General features: G+C 36.3%; 1 protein-coding gene across 1 annotated transcript in view; it reads left to right on the forward strand.

Moving 5' to 3' along the window:
* LOC102165284 (uncharacterized) overlaps positions 1-15,511 on the forward strand; it is a 780,066-nt gene that overhangs the window by 649,723 nt on the left and 114,832 nt on the right. The window contains exon 4 of the transcript XR_014816044.1: positions 9,425-9,548. The gene's annotated coding sequence lies outside the window, so the exon portion shown is untranslated. The remainder of the gene's footprint in view (positions 1-9,424; positions 9,549-15,511) is intronic.

Below are 15,511 nucleotides of genomic sequence, written 5' to 3' on the forward strand. Positions count from 1 at the left end.
TCTTACTCCTTCATGCAACTTCCAGATCATCTCATTTCCACCTTCATGTAAACCTCCTTGTTCTCTGGGAGCTCTGTTCAGGGTTTCCTAGAAAACTGCAATGCCAGAAAAATCTCAGCGTGTACTATTCCTCTGCCTTCACTTGGGAAGCTGAATGGAGCTTGAGAAAATCAAATGGATTCATAGACAAGAGCTACTGTAAAATCATTTTGTCATTTCAAATGCATTCTCAGTGTTGTCCAGAATTTTTTCATTTCCCTATGTAGTTTTTTTCTCTCTCTGTGACAGAGTCCCACCAGCTAGCCTTCTACTCTCAAAATATAGCTGGTTGGCTTACTCTTTTGATGGATTAATTAATTGATCATTTGAGTTGATGAACTGATTAATTTTTTGAAGTGATAGCTTATTGGGTGTTCAACTCTACTCTCCATCATCAAACTTAAAACTTATCTCTTAGTTTTCCATCTTCACTTTCTAAAACTCATTCCTCCCCACCATGCTATATACATTAAAGTTTTTTTTTTAAATATACAACTAAAGATACTATAAACAAAGTAATAGATAAGTCATTTGCTAGAAGAAGCATTGATTTGCAATGCATTTAACCAGTGAAGGGTAAGTATCCTATTTATGTAAGAAGTATCTGAAAATTAATAAGGATGAAAAACAACCCAGTTGAAAAAAGGGCAAAGGCTATGAATAGGCATTTCACATTAGATGCATTTTATTAGAACTATCAAGCATATGCCAATTAAAACAACATGATACCAATTCACATCCATCCATCAAAAACAAATTAAACAGCACCATGTGTGAGCAAGAATATAAGCTCTCAGATACTACTGATGGGATATTCCTTGGCACAATCACTTTCAAAAGCAATCTAGCAGTATCAAGAAAAGATGAGAATGCATATTCTACCACTAATGTTTCTTCATCTGGGGACATCCTAAAGCAACTATCTTTCATGGACAGAGATAGTCATTGCTATAATACTAATAAAAGTATTAAATAAAAATGTCTATTGTAACAGAAATGCATAAATAAAAATGGTTGCATTTGTATCATAGAAAACTATGCAGAAAATAAGTGAATGACCTTGATCTATGTATAATAATACTGATATATTTGATCCCACTTGATGACCCCATTTTCCTCATTTAACATTCATGCTTTTCCTCCTAAATTTCTGGCCAATCTCTTTGATTCCTTTTCTTGTTTCTGGTCGTCTTCATAACCTCTCCTTGAATTTCTCTTTTCTATCAACATTTATTCTTTAAGTGACATCATCCATTTTTATGGCTCTAAATACCAACCTTGTGCCAATGACTTTAAAATTGTATCTCCAGCCTAGATCACTCCCCTGAACTCCAGACCCCTATATCTCACAGCCATTTATTCAACATTGTGTCTTAACATCTTGGACTCAGGATTGTATGACCTCAAACCTGTCCTTCATGCAGTCTTCCTTACCTCTGTTACTGGCAAGACCATTCTTATAGTTGTCCAGAGCCTTCAAAATATATCTCAAATCTTATCACCTACATTGAAATCACTATCATTTTTGTTTTTGCTACTGAAATAACCTTTACAAGAGGTTTCCCTGCTTCTACTAGACCTTGACCTTTTTCCTTCATAGGACTGTTCAGAGTGATCTGTTAAAAAGTGTGTCAGATCCAGCATGTCCTCTGCTGTGACATGCTCCAAAAGTATCTACATGATCTGGCCTCTGTTACTCTCTGACCTCATCTCCTCTCTCCCTTTTCTTCTTTCCCTCCACTCTTGCCCTCCAGGCTTCCTCACTGCTCCTGGAACATGCCAGGTGCTCTTCTGCTTCAGTCTCTACACTTGCAGTTCCTGACACCTCAGAGAGCCAAATGATCTGCTCCTTTACTTTCTTCAGGTCTTTTCTCAAGAGTAAATTCTTAATTAAGATCTTTCTTAACTGGACACACAATTTCAAATTCCAGTCTGACCCCCTTACTTCATCTACCTTTTTCCTATTTTATGTCTCTTGTTAGCACTTAATTTATAGCAACTATATTAGTTTGCTAGGGCTCCTATTAAGGAGCCCCACTGGGCTACACAGTGGGTGACTTAAATCACAAAATCTTATTTTCTCACAGTTCTGAAGACTAGAAGTTTCTGATTGAGGTGCCAGGAGATTTGGTTTTACCAGTAGATTTGGTATCTCATGTGGGCTATCTTCATAGCTTGCAGATGGTATCCTTTTTCTATGTCCTCATATAATCTTTCATCTGTGCTGGTACTGAAAGAAAGAAAAATTTCTGGCATCTCTTCCTCTTGTAAGACATCCATACTATCAAATTAAAACCCTTCCTTTATGAACTCACTTATCACTTATTTCCTCTGTATAGGCCCTATCTTCAAACTGAGTTACATTGTAGGTTTGGGCCTCAACCTGTGACTTCCTTTTGGGGGGGAGGGAGTGCAAAACAGTCCACACCAGTAGCCTACATAAACTATTTCATATTTTCTTATTATTTTATTTTATTTTATTTATTTCCCCAATATATTATTTTTTTCCTACTGTATAGCATGGTGACCCAGTTACACATACAAGTATACAATCTTTTTTTCTCACATTATCATGCTCTATCATAAGTGACCAGACATAGTTCCCAGTGCTACACAGCAGGATCTCATTGCTAATCCATTCCAAAGGCAATAGGGTACATCTGCTAACCCCAAGCACCCCATCCCTCCCACTTACTCCCCCTCTTCCTTGGCAACCACAAGTTTATTCTCCAAGTCCATGATTTGTTTATTTTCTGTTCACCCTACTAGAATATAAGCTTCATAAGAGCATAGATTTGGGGGGGGGTTCATTGCTTTATTCTAGCACCTCGAACAATGCCTGAGATAGTATGTATTTAATACAAATTTAAGTGAATTATCTCAAGAGCCTGATATAGAGTATGAAAAGAAGATTATCATTTTATACTAAACACATTATTTCAAAATTTCCAAAATACAAACTTAACACTACATATTTTTCATGAGCAAGTATGTATGTGATAATATATTTTTTAAACATTGGAAGAATGCCAACTTAAAGATAATTAATTACTTCCCTGAAAAGAAGAAGGGATATTAGAGAGAGGTCAAAGCAGCTCTCACTGTAGCTATATGATTTTATTTAAATAAAAGCTTTGAAACAAATATGCAAAATGTTAACATCTGTTAAATCTCAAGAGGATGAAGGATTATGTGTTACATTATTCTCTGTGTTTTCTGTTTTAAATATTTCAAGAGAAAGAGAGAAGAAGAGTTTCCGTAAGGGCAGGGAGCATATCTGCATTGTTCCTGCATGTATTTCAATTTCCTAAAATGGATGATGGCTTATGATTGGAACCCAATGAAAATTTGGTGGATCGATGTAGCTTCAGACCATTTGGACTCACTTGTCTTTGATTCTGACCATAATACTTGGTACATTGACCCTGACAACAAATACACAAGCAAGTAGGCAAAGTAACAAAAATAAACAAGAACATTTTTTGAAAGGTAGACAAAAGCCCCTTAACCATTCTAATCTTGTCTTTCCTTCTTTCTGTTCCTTCTTGTCAGTGACTTGGGAAGAATATATCTGCCTTGGCCACCTGGCTCTGCCATGGCCTTTTCTGTGCTCACTCCTAATTTAATGTTCTACCTAAAAATAAAAGTCAGAGCAACTAGAGAAAGATCTTAGAGGACTAACAAGGCTTCCAGTTAAGGCCTCCTGCATTTTCTCCACAAATTGTTTAGCCATTTGGGATCCCTATTTGGATTTGCACTTTTTCATGTTTCCCCTCATTGGTTCTGATGGATTATTCTGCCCAAAGCAGCAGAAATGACCCTCCAAAAAAGTAGCAACAGAACTCTATTTTTCCTAACTCTGCTTAATTCATATTGATATCCTTTGCTAATAACATAATTTCCTGCTCCATCTCACAGCTCTCTCCTAATAATTCCTTACAGAAATTTCCGTAAAAACGTTTTTGCTTTCAGTTTGTCTAATAATCTAGAAGTCATGAATTCATATTTACCTTTCAGAGATGATAGACTCTAGTAAAGTTGAGTTTCCATGTTTCTTTAATTTTTTACTATTTCTCCAAACTATAAGTATTTTAAGCATTATTTGGTCAATCTGATTATTTCTCAGTATTTCCTACAAACAAGCAAACATCAAGTTATCAACCAGAATGTGAAGATATTCAGGAAAGTCATTCCCTGGCATAGATTCTTGCTCCATGTTAATTAGGGAAACAACAATGCAATATTTCATACTTGCCTACAATCTTTTATCTCTCTTCTTGGCCAAGGGGGAAAGTGAAGACTCTAGGGATGAAAAAGAAAAGAATTTGGAATTGTAAATTAAGATCTTTTATCTGATAAATGCCAAACCAGAAATTAGAAACCTCACCTCACACCACACAAAGAAATAGGTTTGGGATGCATTAAGAGTTAAAAACTCAAACCAGGAAAATTAAACTAGAATAACTAAATAATGTATCATTAACTATTTGTCAAATCTCTGAATGGAGGACTTCCTTAGTTTAAAAGAAACTACAGGCATACCAAAAAAAGTGGACAATTGGCTTGATAAACATTTAAATTTTAGGTATTGTTTTTGCTTCAAAAGGCAAAAATACATAATTAAAAACAAAAGGTGAATAATAGAATGGAGAAACTGCAACAAATATAGTATTCTTTGCTATTATTAAAAGAGCATATTCGAAGTGAAACTAAAACACTGAGACCTTATAAGCTGAAAAATGATTGACATGAACAGTCAAATCATAAATGAGAAACTATATTTAGTACCAAAGAAAATAATAATAATAATAATAAAAGAAATCAAATGAACGATAACTGTTTGAAGTAATATCAAGCAACCTAACCTAAATTTAGGTAAAGGCATAATACTTTATGTTACTAATGGGAATGCCAATTGTACAGCTATTTTGATAAACAATCCTGAGTTAAAAATTTTAAAGTTTTACTAAATTATTCTAAATACAGAGCACAAAATACCTTTACATGTAAAATTAGGCACTAGAATATTATTTAAGATATTAAAAATTGAAAATAGTCTCCTGGGTTTTTAGATTATTTAAAATATATTCATTATAACTGGGTCATAATGCTGTACATCAGAAATTGACAGAACATTTTAAATTGACTATAATAAATTGAAATATATATATATTAAATTCATTTGATAGCTATGTAAGGCCAGAAATTGAGTAAAAATGAAGCAAGAACACTTAAAGTATTTAATGCATCAAATATGAAATGCAATAATCAACATATGGGCCACTTGATTGTCAAGTAAACAGATTCTTGGGTAGTAGTATTTGGATCAATTGGCTGTGGTTGATCTTACAGCTGTGTATCATAACACCATTGTTCTGTGTTATGTGCTGCTGTGGATGCCGGCCTACTTGGACATCTCAATACCAGACTCTTCTGAAGTTGGCCCAAAACTATCCATGTGCTCTTTTAGGGGACAAGTTCTCATTTTCCTTAGTTCTTGACCTTCTGCTTAGTGATAGCTTCCTCTTCTAGTTCCCATAAGCTTTGAGCTCTAGAAACTTCAGATATCAGAGTTCCTATTGTGGTTCAGTGGTAATGAACCCAACTACTATCTATGAGGATGTGGGTTCAATCCCTGGCTTTGTTCAGTGGGTTAAGGATCCAGCGTTGCCATGAGCTGCGGCAACAGACCCAGCTGGGATCTGGCATTGCCGTGGCCAAAAAAAATAAATAAATAAAAGTCTAGATGCCTGATGCTCATACCAGCCTGAACTATGGCAGAGACACAGAATGACTGGCTTTCTTTTAGGAATTGTGTTAAATATTCAGTGTATGTTATCTCCTCCAGATGTATGTCATCTCAACTCAGGGTTTGTGATAAATACTTAATGTGTAGTATTGTACATAGTCTTCTCCACAGCACTATGAAAGAAATAGCATTTTCCCCACTTTTAGATGAGAAAGTTTAACTTTCCCAAAGTGCTGTGAGGAAGCATCAAAGGTATAATTCAAATCCAGGTCTGTACTGACTTCAAAGAAGTCTTTATTTCCTAAGTTCTGCTCTGGGTGAAAATAGAGCTTCACATTAGGCTAACTGCAGATAGAAAAGGCATTTAAACAGTAGGTGAATATTTGAAAACTTAAGATTTGTAGACGTTCTTTGTCTTGTTTGCCTCTTATTTGCCCTGTTGGTAAAATAGGGATTCCTGCCTTAAATACTACAAGATGGTGGAACACACAACACCCAACACTGCAAACATGAAACTGGCACCATTTATTCACCACATAAACACACAGTTTGGGGGAGAAGGACATCACACAGCATGCAGGACCTCATGGGGGCTTGCACTCAGAGACAGAGGGAACAAACAGGGCCTGCTGGAATTAGTTTTATAGTAACCAGAAGTAGAGTATCCTCTGGTTCCTGCAAAAGAATGTGATTGTCTGGGGAGTTCCCATCGTGGCGCAGTGGTTAACGAATCCGACTAGGAACCATGAGGTTGCGGGTTTGATCCCTGCCCTTGCTCAGTGGGTTAAGGATCCAGCGTTGCCATGAGCTGTGGTGTAGGTCGCAGACGCGGCTTAGATCCTGCGTTGCTGTGGCTCAGGTGTAGGCCAGCAGCTACAGCTCCGATTAGACCCGTAGCCTGGGAACCTCCATATGCCACTGGAACAGCCCAAGAAATGGCAAAAAGACAGAAAAAAAAAAAAAAAAAAAAAAGAATGTGATTGTCTTGTTTGACTAATTTTGTGGGTTGACAAGGAAGTAAAAGCCCTTAAATTGAGACAAAGACAATGCAGCTGGCCCAGCTAATAGGGCAACAGGCTGTTGGGCTAGTCTTTCTGGCTGATTTTGGGGGGCATTTCTGGCAAGAGCAGTGGTTTCATGGTTAGGCCTTTGGGGACCTATGGGAATCAAAGACATTAAGGCAGCACTTGAAATTGCAGCCTTTACAATTCATTCCACCTGAAAATTAAGGAAGAATACTGTGACCTAGTCTTGCATCTCTTTGTATTGACCGTTTCCACCCTGCATCCTAGTGACAGTAATTTCCAGTCATGTCTGCTGTTTTCTAAATGAAGCCTCTCAGCATTTTCACCAGGAAAAATATAAAGAAATTGGTAATAGATGCAGCAGAGACTCTTTTTCATTTCAGAAAGAAATACAATGGAAATTAAGAATGTTTAAACATGAATGTATGTAAGGTGTAATTACGAAGAGTTCTAAATATTAATATTTTAGTACTCAATTATACAGACTTGTATTCTATACTTGAATGAGCAAACTATTTCTGAGTATGCAAAAAAGAACAAAGTATGATCCAAATTTTATAATTTAATTATATTAGTTATCTCTCACTCTATCAAGTCATCTGTCCTCTCAACTCTACCCTAATTTTGAAAGCAACCTGAGACAATCTTAAAGATTTTTATGTGACATTAGGTTTTGTTTTATCCATTCTCATGCAGTATCTTATTTTCAGGCAGCATTTGGAAATTTTCACCATGTTCTACAATTTTCACTTAAAATTAGTTCTTGAGACCCAGAGAGATATCCACTGGTGCTTCTCCTGATGAAATGGATGGATCATCCTTTGAATTAGAGTCCTTGATGATAGGGCATTTAATGGACTCTACAGGTGATTCCTGTGCATGTCCAAGTTTGTTAAAACCACTAGTGTGGATGATTTCATTTCAATCACTCACGGAAGTTATACAAGAGTTCTACATCTATTAGGTGGCTGGGGTGTAGGGGGTAAACAAGAGAAGGGGTTGTGAAAGTTACATATAAGCATCTCTCTTACTCTTACTCCTGTGTGACCTTGACAAGATATTTAACTTCTTTGCCCTTCTCTTCCTTATCTGTAAAATGGAGGTAACCAACACTGTTAAGATTTTTGTAACAGCAGTTTGAGCCAAGAACTTTGTACGTAGCTGGCATTCACTATGCATTGAATAATTTTACTGTTTTCCCATCCCTTTCTCCTACTGCCTCTGACTCTTCCTTTTCTAATCACCTTGTGAGAACTTGAGAACTTCAGAATATAACTAAGGTGAAGTAAGTCATTCTTATGAGTGCTTTGGTGCCAAACAAATTATAAATGTATTAAAGAGAATTTTATATTTATTGTCTACCATGTACTATGGGTTTATATAGATTAACTCTTTTAATTGTTAGAATAATGTGGCAAAGTTAATTATTATATGACCAAATCAATAGATTTACAGATGAGAACGTTGAGAATGAAAGGCATATTTTCTGATCCGTTATAATTTTTAGTGATGGGGAAAATAAAATTCTAATTCAATTAGTTGAGATACACAAACTTGTCCCACGGAAGCACCCTAAAACCGGTAATTATTCTAATTTTATTTAATTTTTTCCAAAAAGCAGTTTTGAACCATGGTCTTGATTTTTAAAATCCCAGTTCAAGTGTCTCAAACTCATATTCCTAATAGGACCAGGGAAGAAAATACAGATGAGAGGGAAAAAATGTGGATTATACTCAACTGACCTAAGGACTAGATTACATAGTATTTGACCATTTTTCTTGAAACACATCAACCTCTAAACTTAGCTTTTCTTTTTCAACTTTTGATGGAAACATAGTTATGGAGAAAACCAAGAACAGGAGCATGAGGAGAAACAACAGCTGAACTTTCGCTTCAACCCTGGGGCAAAAGAACAAGTTGACTAGAGATTAGCAAATGTAATATAAAATCTCACACTTCATCTAAAGAGTTCAGCTACCCACCAGGTATAGCAGATGCTTGCTGGGCTGGAAATCAGGTCCCAAGACTTGGGTCCCAAAACCAGATCTTCTGGTTTTACAAACAAAACAAACACCAAACGTCGTGCTGACCAAACACAGCAGCTTTGCAGTCTGCATCTCGCCAATTGGCCACTAGTTTGAAACTCCTTCTCTTGATGAAAAATAAGAAACATCTGACATTTTAAGAATCCATACTTATGGAAAATATTAATATTAAAAATAGACTCAGAACATGGGATTTTGGCATCAGCAACTTTTGCTTGAAATACCTTTCTTTTCAGCTTCTGTTTAGCCCTGTCCTCTGACTGGCCAGTTTTCAGCTCCAAGTAGTATTCCTTGAGACAGCTATCAAATCTTGCTCACACTTGTCTCATTCTATCCCACCACCTTTCTTCAGGAAGTTACTGCTATCCGAAGTGACTCTATTTGTTTCTTATTTATGGCCTTTTTCCCACTGGAGGATGATTTCTATGAGAGTGAGAAACTTGTCCTTTTTTTTTCACCATTATATCCTGAAGACCTACAGCAGTATCTTGTACCTTGTATATGCTCCACAATATTTCATCAGACAGAGTAGCCTTTTTTTTTTAATCAAGTATCTCCTCCGACAGGTCCCCATGCTAGACATTTGGAGATAAAATGCACTATGACTGCAAAGATCAGAATAAGCAAGAGAGGTGGCTGTACCCTTTCCAGTGCTGAGCACTCAGTAGATCATCAGTGAACATTCGTGAAGTAAGTAAATGCTGAATAAATCACAAATAGCTCAGATTCATTTAATTATACTTAGTCTCTGAAAATAAGGCTTCGTTGAGTTTAATAGCCATAGGAGTTGAATGTAGTAGCACATTATGTGCCACATCATTCCTGAAATTGCATATTTGATTTGACCACTGTTGCTAAAAAAAAAAAAAAAAAAAAAAAATGACCTTTACAAAATGATTTGCATGGCATGCTCACAGGGCTCACTTACTTTGTTAGGCAATTAATCCAGCATACCACCCGAAATTATACATTTTTATATATATTAATAAAAGTAATTTAGATGTTTCAGATATACCGTAAAGCTTTTTTAGATTGAACAAAATATGGCTTTTCATCTATACACAGTCAAATGATTTTTTAATAACACAATTATCTTTGGTGATTGCTTCTGAGCATTTTGCTGCCTTTTTTTTTTTCTTTCCTCATGGGTACTGTGATATTTTACGTCTCACATTACTTTAATTTTTAGGGAACAAAGTACATCTTGCTTTTCCTAGCTGCCAATGCCAGATATGAACTGCACATGGCTGATCTTGTCTTCCTAGAATTGATAGAAAATTAGCTAGGCCTAATAAACTCCATGCATGGTCTCCCACTGCCTGTGCATATTTAAAGAAAAACAAATATAATGATCAAGTTTCCAAAGAGAAACTGCATAGTACTCATATGAAATTGGGAACTCACACTAATGAAATTGTATATAATATCTGCGACTATTTGGCATAAATCCCACTTTTTAAGAGTTTCACTTTTATTACTTGGGGAAGGGAAACAGCTTTTGTTTGTTTTTGTGTTTTATTAAAATATTGTTGACAACACTATTATGCTAATTTCTTTTGTACAGCAAAGTGACTCAGTTATACACATATACACATTCTTTTTTTATATTCTTTTCCACTATGATTAGTCCCAGAAGATTGGATATAGTTCCCTGTGCTATACAGTGAGCTTGTGTTTGTCACTTTTCCTTGTTTCCTCTGCATGTTTCCAAGTGGAGAAAGGCATTACACCTAGATTGTGAAAATAGGTTTTGGGAAAGGATTGAATGATTAAAGAAACAGCAAGTACTTAATTGATATTTGAGGGAAGAGGCCTCACGGAGGAAGTGGGAGAAAAGACGGGGGAGGGGCACTTAAGCAGCTGCTCTGGGAACCTGGAGGCTGCAGTTATCTAAGTTTCTGCTATTATCCTGTGTCCTCTGACCCCTGTTGGAGGCATTGCTGACCCAGAGTGCTGTAGGCCTTTACTGGAAGGATAGCACCTCTACACTGGCTGCTATCAAATTCCAAAGACCTTTGCCCCATTTTATGAAAAACATTGGTGTTTTTATTCTAATTTAAAAAATTGAAAACTATATGCCTAAAGAGTTGAAAGCTTCATTCAGTATTGGCCATACTCAAACCATATGTAGCTTTCTCTCTCCTAATATGAGCACACCAGGGTTATTATTATTATTTTAATTATTATATGATGAATTTTAGAAGTTTGAAACAATTGGTGATAGCTTGCTAGGTGCTATGGCCAAAAGGCATAGCTCTGATTTTTAGAAAATTTAAGAAAAACCTTCCCTTTATGGAGCATTAATGGAAGAATCCACAGTAAACCCAAAAAGGTAATGTAAAGACATAGGTTTGGTGACTCTGAAATTCTCTCAAAATGTCTTGTGAAGGACACTGGGTAAAGGTCATCAAGCCAGTGACGCAGAAAACTTGAATATGCAGAAATTTAAATATCCAGAAACACTGAGTCAAAGCAGAGAAAAGAAAACCAAAAGGGGTCAAACTTTGTATTCCTAGAGAATTTATTCTTAACATTAACTTTGATTAAAAAACAAATAAACCGAGAGTTGCCATTGTGGCTCAGTGTTAACAAACCCAACTAGTATCCATGAGGATGTGGGTTCAATCCCTGACCTTGCTCATTGGGTTAAGGATCCATCATTGCCCTGAGCTGTGGTGTAGGTCCCAGACATGGCTCAGATCTGGTGTTGCTGTGGCTGTGGTGTAGCTGGCATCTGCAGTTCCAATTCAACCCCTAGCCTGGGAACTTCCATATGCCACAGCTGCAACCCTAAAAAGAAAAAAAAAAAAGAAAAAAGAAAAAGAAATAAACTCAAGTCACCACAATAAACATGGTGTTGAAATTCCAACAGGACCAGACCTTAGCACAGAAGGCCTCATTTCCAGATGGCCTGTGTGCCTCTGATCATCTCCTGAGGACTTCAGCACTCTAGGTATAATGGAGTGAAAAGACATTTTCAAGGTCATATCTCAGAGGGAAAACAAAAGTCCATCCAGATAGGAGGCAGTTGGACTAGCTAGCTCCTAAGGTGACAGAATTTCTTGTGTGAGCTCTGAAGGATGCCTGAGAGTCGGGTAATTGTAAAATCCCAGCAAGTCATGATTTTTATCACCATCTTAATTGCTTAAAACTGAGGTTCTGCCTTATTAGGCTTTACTTAGACATCTTTCTTATATATAATTTTGTTAACCTACTTATAAAGGCCTATATATACTTATAACATAATTTCTAATCATTGGTTCCTTTTAGTTCTTTTTCATTTCATACTCCTGAGGTCTAAAGAAAAATGCATCAGGCTATAGGAATGTCTATGAACAACTCTATTAACTATAGTTTTATAATAATTTTTTAGAAGGCAAGATAACATCACAGTTTTAAATGCAAGGTCTCTAATCTGTCTGGAAGATTTATTATATTGGGGAAAATTTCTGCTTGTTGCTGCATTTTAATAAAATTAATCTCTATAATTTGTATTTGGGCTCATATATGTGATCTCATATTTTGGATGCTGACAGAAGATGAAAATTTTAGTGGACAATAAATTACCTTTACTTTGACTTTATCCTTATATAAGGTAGCCATTACCTGGAAGAAATGTAATAATGGAAGCGTTGCTCTGATAAAGAAATTTTAAAGCCCAAATAATTATAAGTAAAGAGTTCACCTAAACTGAAAAAAGATATTTAACTCTTTTCCCTTTATAAATACCTTTTTTTTTAAAAAAGAATCAACAATGTTTGAGTGCTTCTTTTCTAAATTGAATTTTTCCTGTCCTTAATACATTCAGTGCTGCCAGAAGGCACTCTAATGTAAGTTTTGAATCCAGAGGAATTTGAGAAATGTAATTTCCATCTACAGTTTGTACCTTCTTGTGTAACAAATAAAATTCAATTATATATTAAAATATGAAGATGGTATGCAGTGCCTGGAAAAGGGAAGCATTTTTATCCAAACTAAAAAAAAACCAAACAAGCATGTAGTAACCTTACTTCATTCAACACAAACATTCTGACATGTTTACTTTGAAAAATATATAGTGTATAGAGAATATGAACTATTTTTTAAGTAATATCTTCCTATTATGGACTGGATTACCCTACCAGAAAAATCTTACAATGCTTTAGTATTTCTGTTCTGCAAAATAACTTGTGTCTCCAAATCTCTTATGCTTCAGTGACTGTCTGGATTGGAAACAATATCATGGAAATTCCAGAGGATTCAGTCTTTCTTAAGTCTGTCTGGTATTATGTGAGTTTTAGGCACATGAAAGTTACATTACAAGGGACCAAATTGTGCATTGTTTATTCCTAGACTGAGTGTTTTTCTTGGAGGTCTGTCTTTTATCAAATTCTAGCTCTGTATTGGAAGAACTACCAGGAATCCTAAACACATGATTCCCAAGTCTACATCTGCTGGAAACCACCAGTTCCTTATTTCTACCCATTGAGTCCATCCCTGTTCCTCTTTTTCTTTAAAATTAGTGCTGTTCCCCATGTAAATAGCACTCCCAGACAAAGGAAAAAATAAAGCACTGGCCAAGGATGGCTACATAAAAACTCCAAGGGAATAGAAAATACCCTCAGTGTTGCCCCATCTCTGGCCAATGTAACTATAGCACAAAGCAGCCAAATGCACACTAAATACCCACCACCTATCAGAACCTCTTCATGTGTCAATCTCTTTCTCCTTCCTTCAGAGGATCCCTCAGCTATATGTACAACTATCTCCTGCCCCTAAAGTAGAAGAGTAGGGGTGTAATAAGTATAAAAGTGGAAGTTTATTTTTCATCTTTTCCCTACTCCATACCCCGTACTATCTTGCTATGATTGCTATGAAAAAATATCACAGACTGAGTATCTTGAACGACAGAAATTTATTTTTGCAGTGTTCTGGAGGCTTGTAGTTCAAAATCAAGGTGTCAGCAGGTTTGATTTCTTTCAAGGCCTCTATCTTTGGCTTGCAGAAGGCTGTCTGCAAATGGTGGTCCCTCTATTTATGTGGTATCCATGTCCAAATCTCATCTTATGGCACCACTTATATTTCATTATGGCCCATCCACATGACTTCGTTTGACCTTAATTACCTGTTTAAAGGCTCTATCTCCAATATAGTCGTGTTTTGAGATACTGAAGGTTGGAATTTTAACATAGGAATTTGAGGAAACACAAGCCCATAAAAACCTGTGTTAGTTTCTCAGGGCTGCTATAACTAATGATCACAAGCAGGTGACTAACAACAGAAATTTATTATCTCAAAGAAGATTCTGAAGGTGACAGATCTAAAAGTAAGGCATCAACAGCCTCATGTTCCCTCTGAAGGCTCGAAGGGAGAATCTTTGCATGTTTATTTCCAGGTGGTTGTTGGAAATCCATGGTTTATAGCTGTATCACTCCACTCCCTGCTCCATTGTTTACCTGGTCTTCTTCCTTGTGTGTCTTTACAAAGACTTTATATAAGGATACCAGTCATTGGATTTATGGCTCACCTTAATCCAGGATGATCTTATCCTAATTAATTACAGCTCCAAAAGTCTGGTTTTCAAATGAGGTCACATTCTGAGGTTCTGAGTAAATATGGATTTTGTAGGGATGCTATTAAAGTGAGTAAATATGGATTTTGTAGGGATGCTATTAAACCCAGTGAACCTCCTAGTAAAATTTCAACTTTCATCTTATTTTAGTTGTCATCTCACACAACTAAGTTTTGTATTTTTTTCCTCATTCTGGAAACAGAAAGATTGCATGTAAGGAGAACTATGAATGATCAAGATCACAGGAATCCAGGGATGAATTTCCCCTTCGTCAATCCTTAGCTCTGACTGTCAAATATTCTTAGAGAGACAAAATAAATGCTTTGTGCACTAAAGCAACTTTTTTGGTTCCTTCTGCATCTATGGCATTGTTCTGCATTTATGATATGCTAATGGCACTTTCTTCCCTTTCCCTGCTCTGTCTATGTTATGTCAAGAGGTGCCACTTTATTTCCATAAAGGCTTTAGAATTAGAGAAAATTGAACTCTAATAGACCATTTTTTTTGAGCCACAGTTTCCCTCATCTCCGTATTAATATAAATTTCTTTAATTCTCAGTGTTGCTTCAAGATAATAATTGCTTGTTGTGCCATACACACGTAAGTCATATAAAAGGCATTGCATTTCATTACCTGTAGCTTTCTCTGGCCACCTGAACCTGCTTAGTGTCCTCAGGGACAACTTCAAACAATGACCAGTGGGGTTAGTATATAAATATCCCAGCTCAGTCACCCCCTCAAGTGGTATAACGTTGATGTGTGTGTTCTCCACTAGCTCCTAGAATTCCCTTTTGGGATTAAGCTTTGGTTTCCCATGCAATAACTAACTTGATAGGGTATCTTTTATTAGCTTGCTTCCTTTCCCAGCCCCACATCCCTATACTTCTTGTGGTATTTCCAAATAAGCTACTCCATTTGAATTATTTTCTGTGGATCTACTTGGCAGAGCCCAAACTCAAACTGAGAATCTGGATTATATGAAACTTTTCCCCAGACTTAAGACTATACTACAAAAATACAGCAATCAAAGCAGTATGGTACTGGGACCAAAAGAGACACATAGATCAGTGGAACAGAATAAAGAGCCCAGAATAAACCCATAT

The sequence above is a fragment of the Sus scrofa genome, chromosome 1 (assembly GCF_054392235.1).
Source record: "Sus scrofa isolate SSC_HxYL_T2T_F1_AM1 chromosome 1, Sscrofa_HxYL_maternal_Yorkshire_Landrace_v2.0, whole genome shotgun sequence".
NCBI classification, from domain to species: domain Eukaryota; kingdom Metazoa; phylum Chordata; class Mammalia; order Artiodactyla; family Suidae; genus Sus; species Sus scrofa.